The sequence below is a fragment of the Pygocentrus nattereri genome, chromosome 30, assembly GCF_015220715.1.
Source record: "Pygocentrus nattereri isolate fPygNat1 chromosome 30, fPygNat1.pri, whole genome shotgun sequence".
Classification (NCBI taxonomy): domain Eukaryota; kingdom Metazoa; phylum Chordata; class Actinopteri; order Characiformes; family Serrasalmidae; genus Pygocentrus; species Pygocentrus nattereri.
The window spans coordinates 2,372,501-2,384,442 of record NC_051240.1 but is presented as its reverse complement, the minus strand read 5'-3'; positions in this window follow the sequence as shown (position 1 = coordinate 2,384,442).

The following is an 11,942-nucleotide window of genomic DNA, read 5'->3' as shown; positions in this document are numbered from 1 at the left end:
TGATCTCAACCAAGCAATGACACTGATGTGTGTAAAAACTCTGGCAATGGAGCTGTGCCTGATAGACTCAAGGACCTCTAAAGAAGGCAGACCTCATTAACTGGCTTGTGATAATGACAAGGTAGGTGTTTAGACATGGATGATGTATCCATATCCATGCAAAGCAGCCTTGCCACCAGTTGGGTCACTCTACAAACAAGCCATTAAAATTTTTAATGGAAAAATGACAACAACATTGCCATATACATTCGAGGTATAATGTGTTGAACTTTCACGGTCTAATTATGAATTCAGATGTCTGCAAAGTGTTGAAGATAATTCATTATTCTGCCCCTCACCTTTTCCCTCAGGGGTTTTTTTCAGCTCAGCTCAGAGAACATGTATGAGTTTAACCTCAAGTAGGTTAGCGGGGGGGCATGGGTGGGGTGGGGGTCTGTGGGGGGGGCAGCGGGGTGGGGGGTGTGGCATTTCTAGATATGGGTCTACCTTTACTTTAGTGCATTCTCCTTTAAAGCCATTAAAGAATGGAATAAGCTCCCCACTGCTTGAACAATTGAGTCAAAACGCATCTTAAGCATTCAGTTGCATCTACATACAATTTGTGCCAAAGTGAAAAGCAATCACAATAGTGGAAAAACCTGAAATAAGATGTGCACGACATTACTTTTCTTTATTGACATGCAGAATATGTGACAAAATGAACAACAAAACCTCTTTTACGTTGCTTTCATGTCATTTGATCTATTTACTGAAGAACAACAAATGGGGGTTTGCATTTTAAAAACAAAATGCTGAATTCCTATCAGAATTGAAAACAATTCCCTTGAATGTAATAAAGGCTTGATTACATTGCCTTCCGCCATGCAGTACTTCAGTGGTAAATGGACCTTTTACTTCTTTTGTATTTTGGCACATTTGTGTTTAAATCTGTTGTGTGTTTTGCATTTCAATCTTTTGGTTGCATTTCAATCTTTTGGTTGCATTTCAATGAAGTAAATACAACCCCATTTCCAAAAAAGTTGGGATGCTTTGCAAAATGTAATAATAAAAAAAAATGCAATAATATGCAAGTCATGTAACCCATATATCTAATTGAAAATAGTAAGAAGACAACATATCAAATGTTGCAACAGAAATTTTATTGTTTTTGGAAAATAATATGCCCATTTTGAATTTGATGCCAACAGCATGTTCTAAAAAGTTGGCATTATAATAACTGGCTTTAAACTCAGGATCACAGATGAGCTCCTTTACTATGTTGATCTGTAGGCCTCTGTTCATAAACATGAACCAGCTCAAACTAATTTACTATAAAATGAAAGTGTTTGTATGAATTCAGGAAAAAAGAAACGACTGCATATGTGGACATATTTCTATATTGTGGTCTATTTACACAAAGTTAGGTTAGTTCATCATTTAGTTAGACGTATGTATTTTTACGCTGCTGCGCTGACGTTGAACCGTGTGCTGCACTGGGTCAAAACAAGCTCAGAACAAAGTGACCGCTGGGCCCTGATTGGTGCTCTGGCTTTGCGCTTCTTTTGTTTTGAGACGTTACGTTTTTATACACACAGAAACCAAAAGGAACGACAGATTTCTCAAAATGTAGTGGAGTGAAAGTAAAAAGTCCCCCAAAATGGAAATACTTAAGTAAAGTACAAATACACGAAAAACTACTTAAGTACAGAAACGAATTACATTTACTCAGTTATTGTCCACCACTGTGAAGGCAACATTTGCTGCCATCCAGACAACGTCTTTTTCAGGGAAGACTTATTTCAGCAAGACAATATCAAACCTCATTCTGCATGTATTACAACAGCATGGTTCCAGACCTGTGACCCACTTAAACAGTTGCCGCATTATGAAATGAAAAATCCGACAAAGGAAACTTCAAACAGTTGCGCAGCTGAAATCATATCTTAAGCAAGAACTGGAAAACATTTCACTTTCCAGATTACAGCAGCTGGTCTCCTCAGTTCCCAAACGCTTACTGATGTTGTTAAAAGAAGAGGTGATGAAGCACAGTAGTAAACATGCTCCGTCCCAACTTTTTTGGAACGTGTTGTTTTTGTCAAATTCAAGACGGGCATATATTTATCAAAAAACAACATTTCTCAGGTTCAACATTTGATTTGATGTCATGTGGTATTTTCATTTAAATGTAGCGTTTAAGTGATTTGCATATCACTGCATTCTTTTTCCCACGACCTCGAGGAAGAAGCAGCTAAGAAAATGTGTGTGTGTGTGTGTGTGTGTGTGTGTGTGTGTGTGTGTGTGTGTGTGTGTGCATTCTTTTTTATTTACATTCTGCACAGTATCCCAACTTTTTTGGAAATTGGATTGCCCATCTGAAGTACAAACAAAGAGATCGAGCAACATGAAAACAATATACAGAGGTTTTGTTTTCGTTTTGGTACGTATTCCGCATGTCACCTGTCATGTACAGCTTGCTACCGTAACCCTCCACATAACCTGTTTTTCTTGGTGTGAGTGTATTTTAGGCATTCCTGTATGAGGAGAACACACACAGGCTTCAACACTTACCATTCATTCTCTCTAAGGTCAGATCTCCCATTTTCTGATGAGCTTTATAATAAGCGCCCCGAAAGAGGGGAATGTAAAGAATTACCATGTGTTCATTAGGAGACCAAGGTCTACAACCTGTTATGACCATAGTTTACACTTAGCTTTCAGGGGCCTGTTGCTATGACAGAATTCACCTTAAATGAATGAATCTTCTGTCCTCATTAAATTTCATGAGAACTGAAGGGAAACATTGACAGAAATAACTAAAGGATGTTTTGTGTTTTTTTGTGACTCAGGCCATTAGCAGTCGTTCTGTCATAAGTACATTCACAGTGCAATGCCCAACATTCACAGTGCAATGCCCACCCTCCCTGCCCAACATTCAGAGTGCAATGCCCACCCTCCCTGCCCAACATTCACAGTGCAATGCCCACCCTCCCTGCCCAACATTCACAGTGCAATGCCCACCCTCCCTCCCCAACATTCACAGTGCAATGCCCACCCTCCCTGCCCAACATTCACAGTGCAATGCCCACCCCCCCTCCCCAACATTCACAGTGCAATGCCCACCCTCCCTGCCCAGCATTCACAGTGCAATGCCCACCCTCCCTGCCCAACATTCACAGTGCAATGCCCACCCTCCCTGCCCAACATTCACAGTGCAATGCCCACCCACCCTCTCCAACATTCACAGTGCAATGCCCACCCACCTTTTACATAATATTGAGTTTTTTTTGCACTCTCAGATTTTATTCACAATAATCCATTGAAAGCTTCCTTGGAGAATCAAAACGTGTTCTTCTTTAGCAAGAGTCCAAAGAACCTTTTTGGCAGAGTGTAGTGAAGGTAAAAGTTGCAGGTGCATGGTCTCTAACAGGTCCCAGGAGGTTTCTGTATGGCCTCTTTAATGTCCATTGTCTCCATTGACAAAAGATCAAGAAAAAAATGTTTGTCATGACAATGAGAGCCCATTTATCACGACCAGCAATGACGTGTCAGCACCTCTTATTACATTAGTTCATATGCAGAGGAAAATGGAACTAAGCGCTTTCAATGGTCACACAGGGTGCACAATTCAGCCAAATCTAATGACTCAGGGGAGAAAAAATGGCCTTTTCAGGTCCACTCAGAACACAGACTCAAATATATCAATGCCCTGAATTCTGCCAATTTTCATTAAACATTGCAGCCATCAAAAACCTGGTGGGAATGGATACAGATATGTGTGCAATTGGAACAGTGAGAGAGCCACATGGCTCCACTGCGATGCTTATAGCCACAGAGAACATGGTTACTGTTATTGTGAGATTCAGTCCAGCACTGTGCGCTCATCTTCTACTTTCAAAACATTATGTTCTCTGTGGTTATTGCCTGAGACAGATTTGTTTTCGCTCTCAAGTGGAGGTGGAGAAGACGCAGGGAGACTGATTGAGAGAGAGAACTGGAGACAGACTGAAGAGAAGAAATCAATAATCCATTGACTATGATGCATCACTGGATATGATTGTGAAACCTAGCGTATGGGTGTTTATGTCCCTCAACAAATAAGGTTGATAATATGCTGTTTTTTACACAACGGGGGTCTTTTCCTTCAATCTGTTTAATTCATGCAACCATTTTCAAAACTGTGCTGCACATGCTCAGTTTCCCCCTTCAATAACTTAAGCTGTTATAGAAACGTATTGATCTGTAATGAGTAAAATGTAATATTATTATTATAAAATATTATTGTTAACATTCTCTGCTTTAACGCCCAGCTCAAATCTCAGCCAGGCACTCTGTAAGCTTCTCTACTTAAGACGTGCTTTAGAACTTCTTGGGGAAACTAAACACCTATGTGGAGGACATTATTGAAATTTTGCATGATGATATATTAAACAGGAGTTTCCTGGAACGTTTTATGGAAATGTTTTATGACTTCCTCTTGTGCATTGCTGTGCAAACCCCACCTGCATGAACCGACCCTCCTGATGCTGCTGCTGCATTTTTTTAAATCACAGACATTCCTACTCCTGCTTTCCCTTTCTTGCCATATCTTATATTAATGGTCAAATCTCTCTTTTCCTTGCTATCCGGAGTTGACCAGAGGAGGACAGGTTCTCTTTTGAGTCTTGGCTCCTCTCAAAGTTTCTTCCTCTTGCTCTTAGAGAGTTTTTCCTGTTTCCATCGGCTTGCTCATTGGGTGCTTGGACCTGGACCTGTTTGTGACAACACCCGTTGTAAACAGCACTATATAAATAAACTTTGGCTTGACTTGACTTGAAACCCACGATGTGACAGGACTTGAGTAAGTTAGCATGACAAAATTTTAATATTACACTAAGTTTGCCGTTGGCTCCTTTGCTCTTGTAGTAAACTACATATATTCAAAATAAAGGCCAATATTCCAGGCAGTTATGAACCATGATTATTGTGGCATGGGACTCAGTCAGGCCATAAATACAAAAAAGAAATATACCAATGATATTACTAATTTAGGCTGCGTCCCTATGGAGTTTTTAATAGTATATTAGCGCTAAGCTAATGCTGCTGCACATTTTCTGGGTACACAAGCTTAAACACAGATATTTTAAGCTTGTAAAAGGCAATCCATATATTTGATCTGAAGTTTGTAACAAGCATTAACATTAACCTTGTATGTTACTTTAACCTTGTATGTTACAATTATATAATGACTCACTAAAGAACATTACCATAGAGCTATCCCTATTTCCCAAAGTTCAAAATTGTGGTTTTCTGTACTTGTACTGGCTTCAGGTAAACATTAGAGTGTGACCCAAAAGCACAGTAGCAGTAATGGGCTAATAGTACACCAACTGGCCACTTCATTAAAACCACCTTATTGTATCTAAACTCTTTGTCCATTTTATGAGCTCCACTTATCATATATATGTGCACTTTCTAGTTCTACAGCCTATCCCAGCAGTCTTCGGGCGGAAGACAGGATGGTGGTCAGGACCTCCACAGGAAAACAATGGCATGTATTATTTGGGTGGTGGATAATTCTCAGCACGGCCCTGACATGGTGGTGATGAGTTAGTGTGTGTTGTGCTGGTATCTGTGAATCACACACAGGAGTTTCTAACTGTGTCCTTCCAAGCGTCCAGCATACTAGACATTTTTTTCCTAGGTTTCTTTCTGTATAGATGCATGTATGTCACCACACTCACTGTTATGTGTTTCTACAGATTTGTGTTGGTTGATCATTCTATTAAGTGTTTGCTTATTTTCCTTGCCTCCAAGACAAAATCTAACAGCGTGCTTGTTTCAGAAAAAAATGTGTGTATGCCCTTCTAGAAGGTCTCTCTTGTGAAAGGTAAAAAAGGAAATAATAGATATATAATTTTTCAAGCACATTTGGAGAATTTTTAATATTCGGTAATCTTGATATTTGGACTCAAAAGCAGAAACTTATTTTCTTGAAAATAATCACTACAGTAAAAAACAGCTATTCTCAAAATATATATGCCATTTGGTATAGGTTATTGAACATCAGTAAGTATGACTAAGCATAACTACAAAGTGCACCTATACGTTAAGTGGAGCTGATTAAATGGACTATGAGTTTAGAAATAAGGAGGTGGTTATGATGAATTGGTTGGTGGTTGGTTAGTGTAGTGGGTAACACCTCTGCCTTCCATGCTGGAGACTGGGGTTCAATTCCCCGCCTGGGTAACCACCCTACCCTATACCAATAAGAGTCCTTGGGCAAGACTCCTAACACCACCTTGGCCTACCTGTGTAAAAAATGATCAAATTGTAAGTCGCTCTGGATAAAATTGTCTGCCAAATGCTGTAAATGTCATTTAATTGGCTGGTCATTATGTATCTCATAGTACATTGCACTGGTGAGGTTCTAACACAAAATATCAGAGACATTTCCATTGCAAGAGTGTAAGAGTGCATTTAAGCAAAACCACACACCACAAGTGTGGACGTTGTGACAAGACATTGGTAAGACACCTGCTCGTATAGCAGGTCAGTGAAGTGTCTAAGAGTTTTAGAGGCCTAGAGTGACATATTTTCTCACAAATTTAAACCCCCACCAATTGTAAATCAAAACACAATTAGTCCACTGTCACTTCGTAATTATGTTGGTAGTCTATCTAATGTAAAGATAAGATTTCTATCCAGCTCCTGAAGTCCTAACCAGTGGGAGAGCTACTATGTCTATATCTATCAAGATACCACAGGGGAAAAAATATGATTGGACAGTTTTTTTCCTTTGGCTGTTTAAAGATCTTAACTCTTTCATTTCCAACCAAAACATCACAGTTAAACGAGATTATTACTGCTATACTTGCATTTTTTGTTAAAATTTGAAGAAGTAGAATAACTGGCTTAGAAAAAAACCCTCCAAAATATGATCTGCGCCACTGTGACTTGCCTGAAGTATTTAAAAGTCAGAGGTGTCGGGTTGGATTTCACTAGTTTTTCAGACCACGTCATATGTATTTGTGTGTTAACTTTACATGCGCAGGCTCAAAAAGAAGCTCTGTCTCAATGTTTACATCTCAAATGTAAAATCAACTTTATACTGGTAAAGATATGATGATGATAGTAGATAATTCACTTACATCTTCAGAAGACACGTTCATCAAGTTTTGACAAAGTTCTCATCCAACACTGTTTCAACATGCTTGCAAATGTCAGATTCATCCACTTGTGGAAGTTTTAAGCACAACTGACACTACAAAATTACACATTTCCACCAGAGAGAGCTCCAAATCCCCAAATTGTACAGTGCAATTTTAAATAGAACAAGCACTATGATGCAATACAAACATTAGTTTTGGTCACCAGAAATCATTAGGCCGTCTATGAAGGCTTAGAAGACCCACTGATTCCTCTCAGTGCTGCTACCCACAGGAAAATTTATTGATCAAATGTTACTATTTGATGGCTCAGGAGACTTAATGGTGATTCTCCTAAAATTATGTAAGAGAAATAGCAATAGACCAAAAGGAGATATGAGATACAGGAGAGACAAAGTTTCGTTGTAGATAAACCTGAGTGTTATGTTATTATCTCCGCAAATTTGAGCACAGTTTGTGACTTTGCTGAGATCTCTACTAAAACTGAAGAGGAGGCACATGAGACTACTGAGCTCTTTTGCTCAGGACAAATATCTGAGCCGCAGGAGAGCCACCGAGATATTAAGGTGATCTCTTTTTAAAATTTGAAACCTTACTTGTGTTCAGTTTTGCAGCCCAGAACTACTGCCTGAAAAGTCTACCTTGCTTTTTCTCTGTGGTTATGTCTGAACAGAACAGTAACCTAACTATGTGCTCCTCAGTCCCATTGAGACTTCAGTATCTCAATGCACAGCCGACCCAATTACTAGACCCAGGGGTACGCGCTGAATCATTTGGGTGAGTTTTCTTCAGTCCTATAGTGGCTCTTTCCCTTTTGCGCTTTAGATGTAGACGGTATGAGTATAATGGAACACTGAATGAAAACCATACTCTCAAATTACATGTATATAAAGATGATGATCAAAAGAATCTGTCTGGAAATCAGCTACATGTGCAGTCTGTGCAGCAGCGTGCTTCATGTTTCTAGATGTGTTCCCTTTTTAGCCGGGCTGATGTATTGATTCTCTCCTCACTCCCCCCATCTTAATCTAGCTGCTGCCTAGCCGTAATATTCCTGCTGTGCTAATGGTGGACCATTCTTCAGCAGTAACCTCAAATACAGAAGACAAAGTGACCTCTGACGAATGGGGCCAATTTATAATAACGTTTAATTAATTAATGCGGCTTCACCATTCTTCGCCGGTTTCCTAGGGCTAATTTGATGAGGGAAGTTCTAATAGACGGCAATTACGAAAAGCATGGAATTTGCGTTTAGCTCTGTTCTTGACCTTATTATGTATGTATCTGCTTGTTCTGGACCTAGTTTCTTTAGGATGGATGATTTCTTGTGGTTAACTGCTCTGCAGCTTTAAAGCCTGTCCGTTTGTACCGGCCACATTATTAAAAACACCTACACTGTGAGTTCATCTTGCTGTCAGCAGTTGCAGACTGTAGCTCATCCATTGTCTTGAATAATTTGTGTTAGCCATTCTCTGTCTTTTTCCAGTCTTTTCACTTTCCTTTGTATCCCTCGGTAAATTGTTATTATTATTATTATTATTATTATTATTATTATTATTGTCAGCATGGCCTGAGTGAGATTTATTAAGAGTTTTGTGATGCTGATATACCCACCTGTACCAAACAGTTTTTCCTGCTGCACACACACACACACACACACACACACACACACACACACACACACACACACACACACACACACACACACACAAACAACTTTTTTAATCTGCACATTTCCATGTTTTTATTTCTTACTCTTATTTTTTATTTATTATTTATATGCTACACTAAGATAACCAAGGTGGTTCTCCTGATTAAATGAAACCGGTTGAAAACTTTTACCTTGACAGCCAATATGCTACAAACTAATGCAAGCTAAGTAAGTTAAGGTCAGCATTTCTCAGCCCAGTTGCTCAGATATGTCCTCATCTTAGCAGCTTTATCACTCCTGTTTTCTCTGTGCCATCTTGATGTTTTGCTTTTCGTCCCATTGCTGTCCATCCTCACTTGGTTCCCGCATGAAAACTGCTACACTGGTGATAAAAAGGTAATGAACTGTGTAGAGCACTGCCTGCTGAGTCATCCCACACCAGAATCACACTGGCACGCTGAATTTGATATGCTAATTTCTCAAGGATGATGTTAGCTTCTATACTATCATTTATGTGGAAGTGCAGCCGGTGTCTGAATGCACCTGCATCTAATTGTGTGTAACGTGGAACAGAAAATAAGAATAAGAAGCGAACTTCAGTTTCATCTAACCTCCACCCACTGTGAGAGACTCAGTTACAATCAACAAACTGTGGTTGTACCACTTGAGGTGAGGGCCGCTGGTTTCATCCATAAATTACTACAGATATACACTTAAATGTAACATTTATAGTTTGTCAGAGTGTTATTGTGTGTATATAGGTTTAACATTAGCTCACAGTAATTGGCCCAAAATGGATCTGGCCCACCGGGAATTCTCACAACCCTACTCCATTTGTTACCTACTCCAGCACTGGCAGTCTGAAATGACCTCTATAGTAAACGCATAGAAGTGAAGTTCACAGAGTGAGCAATGACTGGAAGAAGACAGAGGTGGACAAAGTACACAAATCATGTACTTGAGTTAAAGTAGAGACCCCCAAGGTAAAATATCACTCCAGTAAAAGTAGAAGTTCCTCCCTTTAGACCTCCACTGGAGTAAAAGTACTAAAGTATTTCCCTTCAAATGTACTTAAGTATAAAGTAAAAGTACTAAAAGAGGAATTCTGGCTCTGATGTCCTGTTATCATTTTTATAACCAGACTGGCTTCATGAACTCATTTCAGGTGAAAGTCCTCCAGCGTCTCTCTTGGTAAACCAGTCTTTTAATAGAAGGTCATTAATTAGTGACGCTGACGTCTATTAAAATGATCAGAAGCACAAAACACTGAAGGTAAACAGTTTCCATCAGGGAGAACCGAGTGGCTCTGAAATCACTTTTTACACACAAGCAAAGTTTCAGTTTCAGATTTATTTACAACTTAGTTCCAAGTTTAAGTTGAATAAAAACTGGCTTTAAACTCAGGATCACAGATGAGCTCCTTTACTATGTTGATCTGTAGGCGTCTGTTCATAAACATAAACCAGCCCAAACTCATTTACTATAAAATGAAATGGTGTTTGTAGAAATTCAGAAAAAAGCCGTGTCAGTCTCGACTGCATATGTGGACATATTTCTATATTGAGCTCTATTTACACAAAGTTAGGTTAGTTCATCATTTATGTTGAACAGACTCTCCCAAAGTTTTACGCTGCTGCGCTGACGTTGAACCGCGTGCTGCACTGGGTCGGTATGACCAACAGGTCAAAACCAGCTCTAAACAAAGTGACCGCTGGGCCCTGATTGGTGCTCTGGCTTTGCGCTTCTTTCGTTTTGACATGTAACGTTTTTATACACAGAAACCAAAAGGAACGACAGATTTCTCAAAATGTAGGAGGAAAAAGTCGGATATTAGACTCTGAAATGTAGTGAAGTGAAAGGAAAAAGTCGCCCAGAAATGGAGAAACTTCAGTACAGATACACCAAAAATACTAAAGTACAGAAACCAATTACATTTACTCAGTTACTCAGTTACTGCCCAGCACTGGAAGAAGATGGTTGGTGTTTCCAATACAGTGGGTGGTGAGTATGCAGGCAGGCATCTAAATGAACAAAACTAGTCAAAATCAAAATCAATGACCTTCAGTGACCTAGGGGTACTTCACAAAGCAGGATTTCTCAATTTGGCCAAATAACTTAAGCCTAAAATCAAGCTTGTGCAATAGGACAAGAGTTGAGGGATGATCCTGTTGGACAATCCTCAACTTTGGATAAAAGTGATCTGGCAAACTTAGAAATTCTGCTTTGGGAATTCCCCCCATGGTTAGCTGCTTTTCAGCTTGAACACGTGTGGCAGCAAAATTAAAAATTCATCAGTCAAAACGGAGATAAATAAACTCCTAGCAGTTAATAAGCTGAACTACAAGAACACAAGAACCATGACATGTGCTTACATGCGCACGTACAAAATAAAACGCCTTGTAGTAGCCAGGGATGGGGGAGTGGCTAAGTAGCGCTGCTTTCTGTAGCTAACTACACTTTTTAGTAGCTAAGAGCTGCAGCCACTACAGTTTTATGAAATGTAGCTAATTCCTGTAACTAGCTATAGTGATAATTTTCATTATCTACAGGCTTCAGACAATCTGCACCTGACTGAGCCACGGACAGCTCGGGCAAACGGGCACCCCTTACCAGTAGGCTTAACTCAGAGGTTGCGAAGTGTTCAGAAGATCCATTTTGTCCTTTCTACAAAAATGAAACCACCTTGGGAGGCACTACATTTTATGTTTTACCATATTGGCTATAAATAAGTCTCAGTAGGTGCTGATGTCCTAGTACAGGATAAAAAACGAAATAAACGAAAATGTGGACTTTGCTCTGCTTTAGTACTCAGCTATACTAAACTTCAGCTCAGCTGTAGCCACTTCTCTCGCATCTCAAGAAATTTCTCAGCAACTTTCTTCTAAATTGATTCTCAATGTTTGACTTTTTACAAGGCTGAAGTCGCTTCTCATTCTCCTGCTTCTCATTCAAATTGTCCTGTTCTTGACCTTAAATGGTGCCTGAGGCGCCAGATTGTACTGCTGCATCATTTAAGGTGGAAAGGGCAACTCGAACGAGAAGCTGGTGAATGAGAAGCGACTTCAGCTTTGTGACTTGTTGCAGATTCAACATATCAGGAAACCAACCGAGTGATTATAAAGTCCATTCATCTCCAAATGATCGAGGTTTGTCTTAAATCTTTCTCT